The 18754-nt window shown below is 40.5% G+C and overlaps 1 protein-coding gene across 4 annotated transcripts in view; it reads left to right on the forward strand.

The window, feature by feature from the left end:
- Positions 1-964: 964 nt before the first annotated feature.
- The window catches only part of sipa1l1 (signal-induced proliferation-associated 1 like 1), a 415651-nt gene continuing 397861 nt past the window's right edge, over positions 965-18754 (forward strand). For all 4 annotated transcript variants that reach the window (XM_087990088.1, XM_043698149.2, XM_043698153.2 and 1 more), the window contains exon 1: positions 965-1098. The gene's annotated coding sequence lies outside the window, so the exon portion shown is untranslated. The remainder of the gene's footprint in view (positions 1099-18754) is intronic.

Raw genomic sequence — 18754 nt, forward strand, 5'->3', positions numbered from 1 at the left:
ATGAGTCTTCTGGCCTGTTATGATTAAGTCAAAAGACTAAGCATCTCAGCTTGTCGGGACATAGGCATATTAATGTCCAAATCTAGGGCTGAGCAGTAGGACTATCTCCCCACAACCCAAGTTCATTTGCCCACAACCATTTCTAACCAAATATTTATCCAATGTCCTCTTCACCACACTAGGCACTAACGTTGACAGTGGGAAAACAACATCTGTTTCCTCTCATAATGTGACAATTTTCCTCGTTCACAGGTTGTTGTTGTCACGAGCTAGACCAGCATTAATTGGCCATTCTTACTTGCTCAGCAGACAGTTAAGAGTTAACCACTTCACCTGAGCACAGAGCGCATGTAGGGCAGACCAGATAAGGATGACAGATTTCCTTCCTAAAGGACATTAGTGAATCAGATGGGTTTTTATTGCAATTGCTAATGGTTATATGGCAACCATTAGGCAAGTATTTCATTACAGATTTTTATTGAATTCAAATTTCACCATCTGCCTTGGTGGAATTCAAGCTTTGTTCCCGAAACATTACCTGAGTTTCTGAGTCTGTAGTGACATTACCACAACACCATCACCCCACAGTAGTATGAGACTCCTTGTTGTTCAATTATGTCTAAGCTGTAAATGGTTTCTTTAGAGTTAATTTTATGAGAAAGAATTTGATTATTGTGGAGGAAGGGTGCATGCAGTTGCCTCCTCCCCACCAGTCTCTTCTCTCTTGGCTGCTTCTGTGTGGTCCCAGAAACAGGAAAGATCCAAGACATCTGGATATCTTGGCAGCTACAGTGAATGGCCATACAGGGTGGTCCTTTACTTTCGCCTTTTCCTACAGCCCACTGAGGCTCAACTATTGTAACTTATGCCAGAGCACCATTATAGAGCAAAGCAAAGAGGCAGTCTTAGGGACTACCTCAGCCAGCACTGAGATTTAACCTGAGCTGCAAACCTTTTCCCACAGGACTGCTATCTCACCCATATCGCGTATTGTATCTTTGAGCCGCATCGTCTGTCTCAGTGCTAGCTGCTAAGGATGTAAAGATGACACTGCTACTCAGCATTAATCAATGATCAAAATGGAGAAGGCATTGCATGGTATGTTGACCCATCTGTGAAATTTGCTTTGTGAGTCCATCCCCTAAAAGTGATGGAAATTCTAAAGGGTTTACAAATGGTCAGAACATTGGTGGTCTCCAAGTTCTAACCATGAACTGGCACTGCGTGTGAAAACAGCCAATTCCCTACCTCAGAATTCCAGTGCCTGTCTGTTTTGGTCCATAGTGGTATGTTGAATCAGTTCAACATATTTTCATACTTCCACTGTGACTGCTTCACTACATGAAAGCTAGTAATTTTTTTTTAAGGATCAATAATCCAACTATTTGCAAAAACAAAATGCTACATTTTCACAGGGTAAAACTAAAACATTTTACCATACCAAAATCAATTAACATAATTGCTAATAAATATACATTATCTTAAGTAATCAGTTGTGCTAAATATCACAACAATATAACGAATTTAGTACTTATTATCTAAATCATGTATCATCATTCCATTTTCCCATTCAGCCATTTGACTTACTGTCCAAAACTTAAGTCACATACTTACCACAAATTGGAAGACTAACTGCTTGGTGTGTGCCAATGGTTTATATATGAACTGAGATTTCTCGGCCTTCTGTTTACTTCTAGAAATGTCATCCCTTCAAATCTCTTCTCGCTATCCTAAGGTTATAAACTTTATTGAAACCTTATAAACCTCCATTCATAATTAGCATCTAATATCTGAAGCATATTCAACTCTTGGCTCTAATATTCTTTTTAATTCTTGAGTCTGTATCTAAAATTCTTTCCCTTAGCAGCTTGGCTATATTAGAGTCTTACAGTTACTGTGAGTTTTAATCCCGTTAGCCAATGCCCAGAATTTCAAATAAATTCTGATGAAAAAGATACTTCCTTCACTCCAACTTGTTCTAAACTCTCAAACAAAACATTTTGTACAATGAAAATACTCACCCCTATACTTAACTTGTTGACCCTTATTTCCTGATTGTGAGTCTCCCAAGAACCCGGGCACATGATAATTTTCTGGAATCGAGTTTCTTTTCAACCAAAAATCAGATCCTGAAGAAATCTAGTTTGTAAAAGGACAACCATCCACATAAAATGTAGGCATTCACCTCCCAATTCCAACTTGCGCCCCCCCCCCTCACCTTCACCCAATCCCCCACCATCCCACCCAACCTAAAGCACATTCCACCATCTCAAGTTTAAGTAATGTCTTTGTCAAGTTCAGATGAAAACTGAATGCATTGGATATAACTAAGACTTGCTTACAAGTCTGTTGTTGCTTTAGTTTGTATCCAATTGAAAGTCCACACTACAATTAGCATATAATGTTGCTTAATATGTTCAATCATTTTGTTTCTGGCATGCAAGTCAATTTTAAAGATTTAATGCCTGATGTTATATATATTCTATGAGCTGCTGGGATATAGAGTGCAAAAATGTAAAAGTGGATTAAGTTGTGCAGCAAAAATGCTAATACATGAATACTATTCAGAGTCCAAATGTTCAGTCTCTGTCTGTCTACTTTTTGAAACTACCATCATTGCCCCTACTACAAAAGCCCTCATCAAGACCTATCCCCTGCTGCACTATACAATCACTATCCTCCTCTTTCTGCCAAGATCCTTGAAAATGCTGTTGCTTCCCAGCCTCATGTTCAGTTCTCATAATTGCTGCTCAAAGCGTTCTAATCTGACTTCCACCATGTCTACCCTGCACCAAAGTCACTCTGGCCAAATTCACCAACAGTACACACTGTACCTGTAAATATGGTGTATAATTAACTTTGTACTAGTTGATGATTCTATGGCAACTTTCAAAACCAGGAGCCGTAATATAAGATAGTCATGAACAAATCGAAGAAAGGATTCATCAGTCAATTCCTTATCCAGGGACTGGCAAGAGATTGGAATCACATGGCATACTTGACAGCATTTACATAAACGTCTTCTAAATATACAAGGGAAAAAGGAACAGAAGGATATGCAAATTGGGTTTTGATGAAGTGAGATGAAAGGAAACTTGGAGGAGATATAAGCCATGTGGGCCAAACTGCCTATTTCTGTGTAAACTCTTAAGTGTAGGTTAGTTTAATTAAAACATTGATCTCTGTTACTTACTCCACTCCATGGCTCACTTCAATGGAATAATCTTGGTATATTTCCAAGTACCCTAACCCCATTGTATATACCTAGTCCTCCTTGTACCAAAACTCAAGGATACATTAATGCTCCACCCCCCTTCATCCTCATCTATATGCTTTTTATTGTTGTTGACTGAGTGTGGGTGTTGCTAGCTAGGCCAACATTTAACTCCCATTCCTAATTACCCAAAAGCAAATAAGAGTCAACCACATTGCTGTGGGTCTGGATCTGCATATAGGCCAGACCAGGTAAGAATGACAGATTTCCTTTCCTGAAGGTCATTAGATTTCTTTACAACAACCAACAGTGGTTTCATGGTTGCCTTTAGGCATGGTGGGATTTGAACCCATGCTCTTGGGGAATTGGCCTAGGAGTGCTGGATTACTAGTCCAGCAACCTTACCACTACACCAGCACTTCCCCTGCTAGGTGCTACCAACAATCCAAGTATCCTGAGAAATGGAAAGATTATCTTCTTGACTACTGACATGAGAAGCACAGGACAAAAAGAAGTTGAGGCAGCAAAAATTATTTTCCTTGAACAATTTAGTTAATTAATAAAACTACTGGAGATGTGGAAAAGGTTGTTTGACTCAGTAAGGTAGTTAGATGTGGGAGGTCATGTGGTGAAACACAGGTTTGATTTGATTTGATTTGATTTGGTTTGATTTACTACTGTCACATGTACTGAGATACAGAGAAAAGTATTGTTTTGCGTGCTAACCAGACAATAACTTACATCTATGACTGTATGACTCTACAAGTACATCTGGGTAATAGAACAGAATACAAAATATAGTGTTACTGCTACAAAGAAGATGCAGAGAAAGATCAACTACAATACATGAGACGTCTCTTTATAAGTCTGATAACAGCAGGGAAGAAGCTGCTGGCACAAGTCTGTTGGCACAAGTTTTCAAATTTTTGTATCTTCTGCCTGACGGAAGAGGGTGAGAGAGATTATAAACGGAATGCAAGAGGGCTTTGATTATGTTGATTGTTTTCCCAAGGCAGCAGGAAATAGAAAATGTATTCCACAGCAAAAGACCATCAAATCTGTGCTGGCCAAAAAAAAAGTAAGTGCCAACCTCTACTTTCTAACTTTAATCTGTTAGCAATACCAAATTGCATATTGAAGTATTTCATAAGTGCAATAGAAGTTTCTACAGTTACCATCTTTTCAGGCAATGACTTCCAGACCTTTCCCACCCTCTGAGTGAAGGAGGTTTCTTCAAATCCCGTCTAATCTTTCTGCCAATTACTTTAAATTCTTTCCTCCTGGTTGTAACCCATTGGCTAAGAGTAACAATCATTGCTATTCAGTCTATTTTGGTGCTACATCATTCTGTACACCTCAATTTCATCTCGTCTCAGCTTCCCCTCTTTCCATTTAAAGCAACCCCCACTATCCAACCTTCCACATATTCTTAATTCCTAGTCCTGATACCTTTAGAAATCTATCAATATGTATTGCAAGACTTGTTTTTCCTCTGTTTGTCTCAGTATTACAGCATTCATGTGACCTCCTCAAAGATACTATCTCTCACTTTTCTGGATTGAATTCCATTTCCTTTTCTTTTGCCGACCTGATCAACCCATTGGTTGCTTCCTGCTAGTCTCCAACTTCCTTCCTCACCTATCAAATATACAACCAACTTTTGTTTCACTTGCATAGTCTTAATTTCTAATTCATATCTGAGTCTAAATCTGTGATAAGCAACTGACCTAGTACTGACCTCTGAGGAACTTCACTGGAAACAGCGTCTATAAAACCAGCTGTTAACCACTATGCTTTGGTGCCACTTGACAATTTGGGTCTAACTTGCCAAATGCCCTTGGATCCTATGGACTTTTACTTTTCTGACCAGGCTGACCTGTGGGACTTGTCAAAAGCTTTGCTAAATAACCATGTAGAAACCTTCAAGATGACATCAACCGCGGGTAACAACAATATCTGTTGCCATCTATGACAGGCTGTGTAGACACAGAAACATCTTCAGCGGCTATACTGATGACATCCTTTTTTTTAATAAAAATATATCTATCTGATGTTAAGCAACAGTTGGCTCTGGATATCCCACATTTGACCTAAAGACCAAGAAGGATGACTGAAACTATCATTTCAGCATGGGAAATTATCTTGCAATATTGGCTAAATCAACTGGATGGACATTTTGTTTATCACAGAAATGAGTTTCAAATTCTACATCCTATCCATGATAAATAGACAGTCTTTTCCCTGAGGTCGGGGAGTCCAGAACTAGAGGGCATAGGTTTAGGGTGAGAGGGGGAAGATATAAAAGAGACCTAAGGGGCAACTTTTTCATGCAGAGGGTGGTACGTGTACGGAATGAGCTGCCAGAGGATGTGGTGGAGGCTGGTACAATTGTAACATTTAAGAGGCATTTGAATGGGTATATGAATAGGAAGGGTTTGGAGGAATATGGGCCGGGTACTGGCAGGTGGGACGAGATTGGATTGGGATATCTGGTTAGCATGGACAGGTTGGACCGAAGGGTCTGTTTCCATGCTGTACATCTCTATGACCCTATGACTCTAAGATCACTTATTTCTGCACCCTATCTTACACCCACGCTACCCCAAGAAATACATTGACTCATTTCCAAAATCAAGAATTTTCAGTTCTTCTTTTTATTGGTCCCTCCTTAAACCCACAGTCATCCAAACCTTTGCCATTATCCTCTTATCCCATATTAAGTTACCACTCAATGTGACCAATACTCCACCCCTAATCCTTGTTGATCTAGATTAGTTCTCATTTCTCAAGGTTTGGTATGATTTTTGCACTCATTTGAAAATGCTAGTCTACATTTCTATTCTTACACTCCTTAAATTTCTGTCTGGCCTCCTCTGTGGTTTTTCTCTCTTTGTAGCATCTTTAATGGCAAAACATTTTACTGTATCAATGTTATATTTAAAAACTTCTTGTCAATGTCCTATGGATTACTAACTCCTTTGCATTTTTCAAAACCTTTCCAAAATAAATTTATTAATGTCAGCTTTCAATAATCAGCAATTTTCAGGCATTATTTGCTGCCAATTACTCTCCTCCTTTGCACTGAATCTTAGGATATTTTCTACATATTGAGTTGTGTTAAATTTTTCACAACTATTGCTATCTGTTGCTATCCAAAATAATTTCTTGGCAAGCAGTTTATTTATCTTTGGTTTATTTCACTCCCACACAACTCAGGAGCAAGGTGACTAGTCAATTCAAACTCTGAAAATGTTCATTACTCTCAAGGTAGCCATAATTATGAATGAAATCCTTGTAGCTAGGATGTAATGAAACTGCCTAAATTTAGTTGATCAATGATGGAACATCATTTGTTCACTACAAGAACATCTCCAGCCATTATTTCATGAGCAGTGCTAGGTGGCTGCACTTCATTACTTGTCTCACATTATAACAATTCAGTAAATTCATTTTGGGAGAGTTGAGTGATTTCAATCTATCCTGAGTACAACATTTCAGAAATTATTACAAAGCTTTTAGTGGGTACTGATTGCAAAGAGGAGATATGCAAACATTGAAAAGGTTTACAGAGAGAAAAATTTGTTTATACCTGCCATTGCAGCAAGAATATGGTATATACATAACTTACCTTCATTTTTGACTATTTGCAATATTTGTTCTTGTTTGACAATTTACAAATGTTTCATGCGTTTAAATCATTTGACTGTTAGCTACAGTTATTTTTTCAGAAGGCATAATTTTAATCTGAGGCTAATGTCTGCAGCTACACATCATGCCACTGACAGACTTCCACATTGAATTGCATAACAGCACTCTGTCTTGTAAATCAGTTTACAAAGTGCTTGGAATAGAAACAGTAGATCAGAATATGTATAATAAAAGTAATTACACTTATATAACACTCTTCACATGAAAGTATATTACTGATTTGGATGGTTTAGGGTAGATAGAGCAGAGAAGATATCATGTCGCAGATTTCAATGCTATTTTTAGCTCAGAAGGGAAGAGATGCAGGCAGGAATGTGGGTGATGGGATAAGAACATTTAAAAGCCCTGTTCACCAGATTGGGCAGGAATGCTGGGTTGAGGAAAAGGGATGACATTTCGGTAAATACTTGTAACCTTGTTCAGCGTCGCAAGATTTAACATATCATCATTTATAACAGTATATTATATGATGCGTATTGTGCCATTTGGTGGGACCTTTCCCCTTCGTAGACTTGAGGCAACTCTCAGCCTTCCAATTTGCAGCATCCACAACATCCACAACAGGGACCCTTCACCAACCAGGTCCCAGAACTGCCATCTGTCCGATAGCATTCCCCACAAACACCCCACAGAAAGTGGCTTTCACTGTCCCTCGGGATACTTGGCAGCTCATCCCTTGGCCCATAGGTACCAGCAGGACTGAGTTCAGCAGTCACCCTATCACCAAGGTGCTGGTCAAAAAGGAGATGCCATCGCGACCACAAGGAGCAACCTGCTGAGCAATGGCCTGAATGGATCCTGGAGGTGGTGGCAGTCAGCAAAAAGGGTTGCTGTCAGCTACCACTCCCAGAAAAAGGATGCCGCAGGCAGTCACTCAGAAGAAGCATCAGCCTCAGCCTCAGCAGGCAGCCCACTGCTTGATGACCGAATCTGTCCCCAACACAAACAAAATGCAGTGGCCCCCAGCTCCACAATTGGAGGGTCTTCCATAGAAATATTGAATTTTTCTTTTCTGCTGGAATTTTAAAGTTTATTTTAACAGATATTTCATTTTCCAATGTTGGAATTTAGTCATTTCAAGTACAGTAGTTCAACTTAGAGGATACAGCTACACTGTTTTATTATTTTTCTGCTAAGAATGTCCTATAGAACTTAGTTTGTGGGAATCAAAGCTTTACTTCAAATATTTTCACTTAAAGGTGCAATTAACAGGAATGCAACCCTGACTTTACACAAGGACTGAGTGACCGCTAAACTGGGCTTGATGCATGTAAAGACATAGATGGCAAGGTTTTGGATGACCTCAAATTCATGGAGGGAAGATTGGTTGGCTAGCCAGATGCTGACTCCAGTAGCCAAGCCTAGAAGGAACAAAAACATGAGCGAGTGTTCTGGGTAGGTGAGTGAGCTGCGGGATGACATTTGGCATTATTTCAGAAGTGGAAATGAATGATCTTAATGCGGGTGTTGATGTATGACCAGAGCTCATCTCAGAATCAAATTGGTCCCCAAGGCTGTAAACAGTCTGGTTTCTTTACCTTGTAAGGAAAAGGAATAGAATTGATGGCTTGGGAGTGGAGTTTCCCTGGAGCCTAAACGCAATGACTTTCGTCTTCCCAATATTTAATTACTGGAGATTTCTGCTCACTCAGTACTGGGTTAAAGCTTCACTGGCTGAAGAATTGAAATAAGGAGGCAATCAATCTATAATCTAGCGTTGACCAATAGTGACTGATGGGATGACCTGGACATTCCAAAGAGTGACAATCACAGCTGGATTGATGTTAATACTGAGCTCCACAAATCTAGCTGAGAATTCCTTCAGAAATGCTGAGTACAGCTAAAATCAAACTCCCCCCAAGTGCCAGATGGTTGGAGGACCTCAAAACATATCTCCTTTTACAGCAGTCACTTGCCGTGTGCTAAGACCTAAACATCCAGTAGCGCAGTAGACACTTGGACAGCTGCTGTGAGTGGGTAAGTGCATAAAGTGAGTGTTGAATTAGGGTGTTTATGGATTAAGAGATTTGGGTCCAAGTGGACCAGATGCTTTTGTGAGTTATTAGGATAGTGCCAAGTGGTTTGGTCGACAGATACATAGAGTCCAGGTAAGTAGGGTGCCAGTTGGGTAGGCTGCTACTTTGGTGGGTGAAGTGCTAGGTTATATTTGGAGTACTTTGGGTAGGTCATCATGCATGGGTCAAGGCCAGCCCAGGGTGGGTACTGGCTATCAGTGGGTACAGGGCTCAGAGGCAATGTGGGATTCTTAGTCTGACAACATGCTGGTGACACGATGGGCCAGAGATTGTTACCACCCAATAAAGTCTGAAGGGATGCCTAAATGCCTAACGGAATGAAGGAATACATGATGAATATATTAATTCAGGATAATAGGGTAAATAAATGTGGAGAGATAGTAATCGGTTGTGATTTTATGGTCAACTGAAATAAATCTCTCCATAAAAAGTGTGGTCATGAGCTCTGATAGAAGACAGCTACCTTCTGGTGTCTAACAAAGGGTTTTAAATTCTGCAACTTCAGGGAAGTGGAGGGTCCCTGGAAGTGAGGTAGAGTGAGGCAGTGTTGGGGAATCGTGTTGAATTTAAGTAGCTGGGGAGGTTTGGTCAGAGGAATGTGATCATGGGTCCTGGAGTGTAAGGGATTGAGGATGGTGCAGTTGCAGTTATATGTGGTAGGTCAACTGGCGTAGGTGGGGGAGGAGGAAGGGAGGGTGCAGTCAGCTTAATACTTACCCAAGAGTTAGTCTAACTGTTTAATTGTTTAACCTTTTCTGAGTATTCTTAACAGAAGTGGAGCCACCTGAATTCTCCAATGCAAAGGTTGTTTTTGGAGAGTTTCAAATGCACAGGAATTGCTGATCAGAATCTTCAACTTCCTGGATAATTCCCATATGTCTGGGATCCTACAGGGTCCTGACACATAATTCTAGCTTGCGCTGCTCTAATGACTATCTGCATCAAGATGTCATGTTGCAGGATGTTGATGAGGCCACTTTTGGAGTACTATGTACAGTTCTGGTCACCCAGCTATCGGCAGGAGCTTATTACATTGGAGAGCGTACAGAACAGATTTACAAGAATGTTACTGTGACTGGAGGGTTTGAGTTATGGATAGGCTTGACAAGAAGGGACTTTTTTCACTGGAGCATAGAAGGTTGAGGGGTAACCTAATAGAGGTTTATAACATCATGAGATGTATAGATAAGGTGAATAGCAAAGGTTTTTTTCCCTGGGGCTTGGGAGTTCAAAACTAGAAGCATAGTTTTAAGGTGAGAGGAGAAAGATTTAAAAGGGATTTTTTCACACAGATAGTGGTTCATTTGTGCAATGAACTGCCAGCGGAAGTGATAGATGTAGATACAGTGACAACATTTAAAAGGTATTTAGGCAAATATATGAATAGGAAAGGTTTAAAAGAATATGGGCCAAATGCCGGCAAGTGGGACTAGTGTAGTTGGGAAACTTGGTTGGTATGAACGGGTTGGACCGATGGGTCTGTTTCTGTGCTGATACATTCAATGACCCCATGTAGATGAGAAGTAACCTTAGGTTTAAGCATCTTGGGGTTAAGCAAAACATCAAATTTCAGCCCAATCTAGTTTAGGCTGTGTGAGCATCTGATATATTGATGCAATTGTAACCAGAAGAGAAATTGGAGCAATAATAGTTGATGGTATGAGAGATAAAATCAGGTGCTATTAGCATACTTATGAAAGCTGAGTGAAAAATTGTGTTTCTTTTCACCAGGGAGTAAGTTGTGCACAATAAACAATTACAAAAGCATTTGTTTCAGTTCAAGCTACATGTATGCAAGGACAGACTGAAGAGCTATAGACGCTCAGTCTGAAGTAAGTTGGAAAGATCAATGCATGGAGGTTATTTGAGTGTCACTCTCAAAGCCTAACTGATTAGGCAAGAGATAGGACAAATAAAATCTGTAGTGAATACAGTCCTTCGGACTATTTTTAGTTGCTTTTATATTTCTCCTGAGACAAATGAGAAAACGTGAGCAATGTGGATGATATATCAAGCTGATGGCAATTGATCCAAGGGAGACAGTTCAGAGATTAAAAAGCACGTTGACTAAAAACAGGCAAGATATTAGAATGGAACTTAATACAGTAAAGTATAAAGTACTGCACATTGAAAGAAATATCAACAACATTAAGTCAGATGTGAATTGTGCCAAAATAGCTTAACATGAAGCCAGAAAAACTTTAAGGTTTTGAATGGTCTTGGCATTCACCATAGCAGACCAGTAATCAAGATAGTGGAATGTTAAATTGGAGGGGGTTAATCCTTTATCAGTCCTCCAGGAATGGTACTTTCTCTTAATTTACATTATTATGATCCCAGCTAATCATAATACTGGACAAGTCATATCCCAGTGTGAAATCAAGTTCAATAGACCGTATGTTTTATTTTAGCAATTTGTTTACCGTGATGGTCAGTTATTGGTCATATTCACAAGAGGACACCAATATACTTTAAACAAATGAACACATGAATTTATTATGCAGTGAATAAGTATGTATAATATTACACCATAGAAAACTTATTTGAAGTGGTCTTACATCAAATATCTGATATAAAGATTAAATCCTTTTACCTTCTCCAGAATCTCACAGATATTCAAACCTCAGTGAAGAGTCATATTGTTACAAGTTCAGTGGAAACAGCTGGAATTGTTGTTTCCTCTGTATTCATACAATGCTATTACTTTCTGAGACCATGAAACAGACTGTTAACACAGTTGATTTATTTCTTAACTGGAGTTCCTGAAACACCTCTTCCATGGCATTCAGTTTCTGGAGATTTTCTGTTACTGACGTTAAGTGACTTGGAACTTATTTTCTTCTGCCCGAACCGTTTCAGAGACTGTGAAACTGCATTTCTGCTGAGACAGGGTTCTTTTCTCCCTGAATGACCTGCTTCACTCTCTGAAAGTAACCTGCACACAATTTAAACAAATAGATTGCTTTGTGTTTCTAAAAGTACTATGAGCCTGGCATCTTAAGCTGTGGACGCAAAGTGCAAAAAGGCAAGGCAAGGTAATGCAAAGCAGGATGTTATGAGCATCTACGTAGCTAAGTGTGAGTGTTATGAGAGGAAGCAAAGGGCCCAGAGATGCTAAATGTCCCTGAGCACAGAGTCCTTGCAGCAGCATTACAATGAATAGCTGCAGTGCAGCCCAGATGTAGCATTTAAGTGCGTTTTGGAAAGTCAAATCAGAGCGGGACTTATATACTAGAGAAAGTGAGGACTGCAGATGCTGGAGATCAGAATTGAAAGTGTGGTGCTGGAAAAGCACAGCAGGTCAGGCAGCATTTGAGGAGTAGGAGAATCGACATTTTGGGAATCAGATTCCTGATGAAGGGCTTATGCCCAAAACGTCGATTCTCCTGCTTCCAGCACCACACTCAGGACTTATACACTTAATGGTAAGGTCCTAGGGAGCGTTGCTGGACAAAGAGACCTTGGAGAGCAGGTTCGTAGCTCCTTGAAAGTAGAGTCGAAGGTAGATAGGATAGTGAAGGTGGTGTTTGGTATGCTTTCCATTATTGGTCAGAGCATTGAGTATAGGAGTGGGAGGTCATGTTGCAGCTGTACAGGACATTAGTTAGATCACTTTTGGAATATTGTGTACAATTCTAGTCTCCCTCCTATCAGAAGGATGGTGTGAAATGAGAGAAGGTTCAGAAAAGATTTACAAGAATGTTTAAGGGTTGGAGTGTTTGAGCTACAGGGAGAGGCTGAATAGGCTAGAGCTGTTTTCCCTGGAGCATTGGAGGCTGAGGAGGTGACCTTATAGAGATTTATAAGAATATTATGGCCATGGATAGGATAAATAGACAAGGTCTTTTCCCTGGGTTAGCAAGAGGTGGGGGAGTCCTGAACTAGAGGGCATAGGTTTAGGGTAAGAGTGGTAAGATTTAAAAGGGACCTAAGGGACAACCTTTTCACATAGTGGGTGGTGCATTTATACAATGAGCTACCAGACAAAGTGATGGAAGCTGGTACAATTACAACATTTAAAAGACACCTGGATGTATATGAATAGGAAGGGTTGAGAGGGAAATGGGCCAAATGCTGGCAAATGGGACTAGATGAGGTTAGGATATCTGGTCAGTGTGGACAGGTTGGACCGAAGGGTCTGTTTCCATGCTGTACATTTCTGTGACTCTAAGTGACCTCTATATAGATTGAACATGTCCCGTGACATTTCTTAGAGGCCGAGGCATATCGGATGCCAAGTCTTTAGATGTGAGTGCATCTGACTGGTGCCATGAAGCTTGCCTTAAAATGTTGGTAATTGCCACTGTCCATTGATGATTTTGCCATGTCACTTGTGAAAAGCATAAAAAAAGGCACAAGTTGTTCCTATATCAAGATGGGCCTTACTACGTTTCTTGCCTGATTCTGTCACACATCTCACCATAATTCACGTCACTCAGACACCTATAAGATTCCACTCTAACCCTTTCCTTCTTAATCAAAACAATACAGAAATATCAATCAAGTCTAATCCTCTGCATAATTTCTGCACTTTAGAAGGGAGGTTTCCATACAATAGCAAAATATTATGAACCTTCATCACATGCCCATTGTATGGGCAAGATGATTTACAAAGATGTATAAACATGCAAATTGGGGGCAAGAATAGTCCTCTTGGAACATTAAGCTTGTTCTGCCATTTTAAGAAATCAGCATTGATTACTCCACATTCCCACCTATTCCCAATAACCTTACAGCCCCTTGTCTACCAAGAATATTTCCCATTCCTCACAGCTACCTCTCTTCTCATGCTGCCAGCAGCCTCTGTGTTCAGCAGGGACCAAACTTTATTATGTTAAGAGCATATGGTGCAGCCAGCATTTTCTTCCTACAAACAGTCTATCTCTTAAAGAGGAGCTGCAGTGAACCATATTGCTGGAATTTCAAACATGACAAATGGCACACCAAAACAGAGAAAGTTCCAGGATGATGCATATGACATAGGAGACAATAGTGTTAGAGGAGATATGCCATTGCTCCACAGTGAAGACCCTCAGATATCTCTGTAAGTTGTACGATAGTTGAGTATTTAATTATATTCGGGTAGTGAGCATTAATTAGGGCTCTTATGTATAGTGGCAGTAAGGGGCATTGGGCCAGAAGACCTGGGTTCAATGTGTTTAGACCTGTTCCAGAAGTGTGCTGTAACATGTCTAAATAGGTTAATTAAAAAACTACTTCCAACTTCATATTTGTGGGCTCTCTGTGGTGCAGTGGTAATGTCCCTACACCTTAACCAGGATGCCAAGGTCAAGTCCCACTTGCTCCAGAGGTGTGTGCAATAACATCTCTGAACAGATTGATTAGAAAAATATGTAAAGAAAGGAAAAATATTTAAAATGTATAGTGACAAAGAGAGGTTCTTGTGGGATAATAATAGTGTCCCTACCTCTGAGTGAGGAGGTCTTGGTTCAAGTCCCATCTGTTCTAGAGGCGTGTAATAACATTTCTGAACTGGCTCATTAGAAAGTATCTGTATATTAACAGTTTGGTATTCTTGCATTCCTCTAGTGGGTTCTGCACATACATTAAACAGTTGGAAAACAGGTGATTTATTAATATTAATAAATGTTAATTGATGAAAATTGCCATGAGTGATTTGGTGTTGGGATAAGCCCTTTGATTGTGTGATAACACTTCACTTATATGAAAAAAAGTATTGTATAGTAACAGTCTGAAACTGTTTGGTTGGGAGTTGCATGTTTGTAAGTCTGTTTCTGTAAATAAAAATGTGAGCACGTGTATGTTTGGTTCCAGTTCTATTTGTTTACTGTCTGGTAATAGAACACTACTTTCAGAATCAAAAAGTGTGGCGCTGGAAAAACACAGCCAGTCAGGCAGCATCTGAGGAGCAGGAGAGTGGATGTTTTGAGCATGAGCTCTTTATCAGGAATGTCGAAATGTCGACTCTCCTGCTCCTAGGATGCTGCCTGACCGGCTGTGCTTTTCCAGCGCCATGCTCTTTGACTCTGATTCCAGCATCTGCAGTTCTCACTTTCTATCCCGTTCAGAATGGAATATAAGTAGCTAGCTAGGGAGTCTGGTTATGAGGAACTGGCAACAGTGCTCCAAGATGGCTAATAGCTTTATTCCAATGGTCAAAGTCAGTTAATGCATCTGATTAGATTAGATTAGATTATTAGATTACATTACAGTGTGGAAACAGGCCCTTCGGCCCAACAAGTCCACACCGACCCGCCGAAGCGCAACCCACCCATACTCCTACATTTACCCCTTACCTAACACTACGGGCAATTTAGCATGGTCAATTCACCTGACCTGCACATCTTTGGACTGTGGGAGGAAACCGGAGCACCCGGAGGAAACCCACGCAGACACGGGGAGAACGTGCAAACTCCACACAGTCAGTCGCCCGAGGTGTTTCACAACATCAGGAGAATAGCAAAGCTTGTGATGCGGGCCGATAGAAGTTGTCCCACCCCAGAATACTACCTTTTGAAATCCAAGGTTCAGTGTAAACTAAGAAAACATTTGAGCAGCCATTCACTTACTGCAAGCCAGGAGGTCTCATCAGCTCCAACTACGCCCACACAACGGAAGAAGAGTAGGCCATTCAGCCTCTTGAGCCTGTTCCACCATTCAATGAGATCATGGCTGATCTGTAGCCCAGTTTCATATATTTGCCTTTGGCCATGTCCCTTCATACCTTTGCTTAACAGAAAATGATCTATCTCATATTTAAAATTAACAACTATCCAGCATCCACTGCTGTTTATGAGGAGAGTTCTAATCATCTACCACTCTTTGTGTGTAAAAGTGCTTCCTAACATCTCTTTTGAATGGTCTGACTCTAATTGACAGACGATGCACCTAGTTCTAGAATCCTAAAACAGTGGCATTGTTCATCTCTATCTACCCTGTATTTTCCTGTTAATACCTTGAAGGCTTTGATGAGGTCACCCCTTATCTTTCTGAATTCTAGAGAAAATGGGGGTGTCTGTATAATATCTCCTTATAAGTCAATCTTTGAAGTCCGATTATTATTTGTCTAAACCTATGTTGTACTCCCTCCAAAGCTAATGTATCCGTCTTAAGATCTGGTGCCTAGGTCCACTCACAGTACTCCAAGTGGGGCCTAACCAGGGTTTTGTATAACTCAAGCATAGCTTCTGCATCCTTGTACTCGAGTCCTCCAGATATGAAGGCCAGAATTCTATTAGCTTTCTCGATTATTTTCTGTACTTGTTTGTGATATTTTAAAGATCAATGCACCCAAACCCTCAAGTCTCCCAGGGATATCTCAGAGAAGACAGTGAGTGGCTCCAGAGTTTTGTAGTGCCTTGCTGCAAGTTCTCAAGGCCACTCACAAAAAACAACTCTCTGACTTGGAGATGGTAGCAAGAGCCCTCCTGTGGTAAGATAAGGTCCACACTCAACTGATTGAATCTTAAAAGGTTTTATTAAACACGACTACTTACAAGGTATGGTAAGAGAGAACATCTTTTGGAATCTTAGAAAATTAATCTCCAGTTCCACATGATTTGATATTACTATGACATAGCTCCTTCTGCACATGCTTTGTAGCTACTATGAGATTAATGGTATAATTAACCCTTTAATGCACCATCCCATCAAACCACGCTGAGCTGGATGAAGGTAGCAGTGGAGGTTAGCACCCCTGTGGAGACGACTACCTGGCTGCAGTGCAGGAACAAGTTAGATGATTTCTTATGCTCTACAATAAGTTGCACCATAGGAGCTTCACACAGTCTAACTGTGCCTGTATTGAGGCATGTCATAGAAGAGGATCACATGCAAGTCTGCAGTAAATGAATTAAGTGCACTGGATGCGTGAAAGCCACGTCATGTTGTCAATGTTTGACGAGGCTCAGAAGCTGTGATGATTATGCATGCTTCAGAATTGCTTATTCACCTATTGAAATTAACGCTGATCTTTCTCTTTGTCTGTCTGCAAAAGAAGATTATTCATAACTGGAGGGAGTGGTCCAAATCCACTGGAAAGGTGCCACTCTACCAGATATATGAATCCTCACCTTTTTCAAGGAAGACGTTGCAGAGCTGAAAGGGGAGGATTATGATCTGTTCTGTGTAGATGTAGAGATAACTCTTTCATAGGAAGCTCATGACAATGCCTCCAGTCTGTTGTTGTCAGATGTGTGAACAGAGAGAACATTGTTTCGATAAGGGAATTTGCATATTCAGCAGCTAATTGTTTTTCTTCTCTACTACAGGTACTAGAAAAGAACAGATAGTCTCACCCCCACACATCCGCCTCGAGTTATACTTAAATTCCAGCTCCGGCATTTCTAGGGAGGATGTCTCCTAACTCTCAGAGGAAGCACAGCACTTCACTCAACTGCACTCTCCACTGGCACAGATTCATTGAGCTCTGTTGACATGCTATCTAGTTTAGGCTCTGAAACACAGTCTGAATAGTACAGAATAGTATAGTCCACAGCCTTCAGAAGAAGCAACAACAGAGGTCACTGATATTCTGGAGACCAAGTTGCTGCTAAGTCTCATGTAAACGATGAGCTTCTAGATGAGACCCATTGGTGATGCAGAGATAGTTTGAGGAAAATTAGGCAGTAGCATGGTGCAGACTACCATAAAAGTTGGAAAGGCTTTTCTGATGTCATGCTTTATCTGATGTCATGGCTCTGCTGTGTAAGTGCCTGGCTGTCTCCATGAAAACAATAGTGGCTGCCTTGAAGACTCAGGTCCAAAAGAATACATAGTGACTTTCAGTTATGAACTTGGTTCTGCTTTCCATTGCTGTAGCTATGGGTGCTCTGCATCTGATAAGAGTGAGAAGAGAATAAGATACTTTGAACATCCTCCAGGCAGCACTTCACCTCAAGGTGCAAGGGAGATGCCATTGGGCACACGTAGACAGGAGCAGTGCTGACCAGGGACACCAAAATCTTTATTTTAGAATATTTCAGAGGTGCCCTGATACCCAACCTCCACTCTGCCAGTGACTTCTTCACATATGGAAAATCACACTGAGGAGGGTACACCTACATTTGTACAGAAGACACTTAGCAGATCCTGGGCCCCATGAGGATGCCCACCAATGTCATCACAGTCAACAATGTGGAAGCCTATAGGCTGCTACCACCTCAGCTGTGGATGTCAGAGTTGCATCTAGGTGTAGTCATAGCTAAAGAAAAATAAAATGCATATGTGTAATGCAGGAGTTCAATTAACGTATATAGTTTGCACTTTTATAAATATATGTTCACTTACACTCCTTATGCACTTGTTGTAGCTTCATTGAACAGGTAGATTTTGATATAACTGGTGGATTAGAAGACATTGAGCATTTTTCCACACCAAAATGTGATGATGGTCTTCTATCAAGAGATTGTTTATTGTTTTACATCATTAGTAATGTGTCTGCCCCATGGGGGTGGTTCTACTAAAGTGAAGGAGAGGACAGATTGTAGCAAAGGCTTGTGAGACTGACTGCAGGGACATTGAGATTGTTTAATGAAGTGAGAGTGAGGAGATTGGGCCTGAAGCATAAAGAAATTTGAGAGGGCTCTACAGGAAGGATCTTTCCCCTGACTGGAGCCTCCAGAACTGGGCAAGCAGTTTCATAATAACAGTCAATCAATATATGATAGGATGTAGAGAGCATCATTTGCTTGAGGGGCAGGGATGGTTATATTGTGTAGCAGTTTCTTGCCCAGAGTATAGTGGAGATACAGTCCCTGAATATGCTCAATTAATATAATGTGAGATTTCTAGAACAAATAAGACACAGAGCTAT

Source organism: Chiloscyllium plagiosum, unplaced genomic scaffold, assembly GCF_037043375.1.
Source record: "Chiloscyllium plagiosum isolate Xiang-an unplaced genomic scaffold, Cpla_swu_hap1 HiC_scaffold_8, whole genome shotgun sequence".
NCBI classification, from domain to species: Eukaryota; Metazoa; Chordata; class Chondrichthyes; order Orectolobiformes; family Hemiscylliidae; genus Chiloscyllium; species Chiloscyllium plagiosum.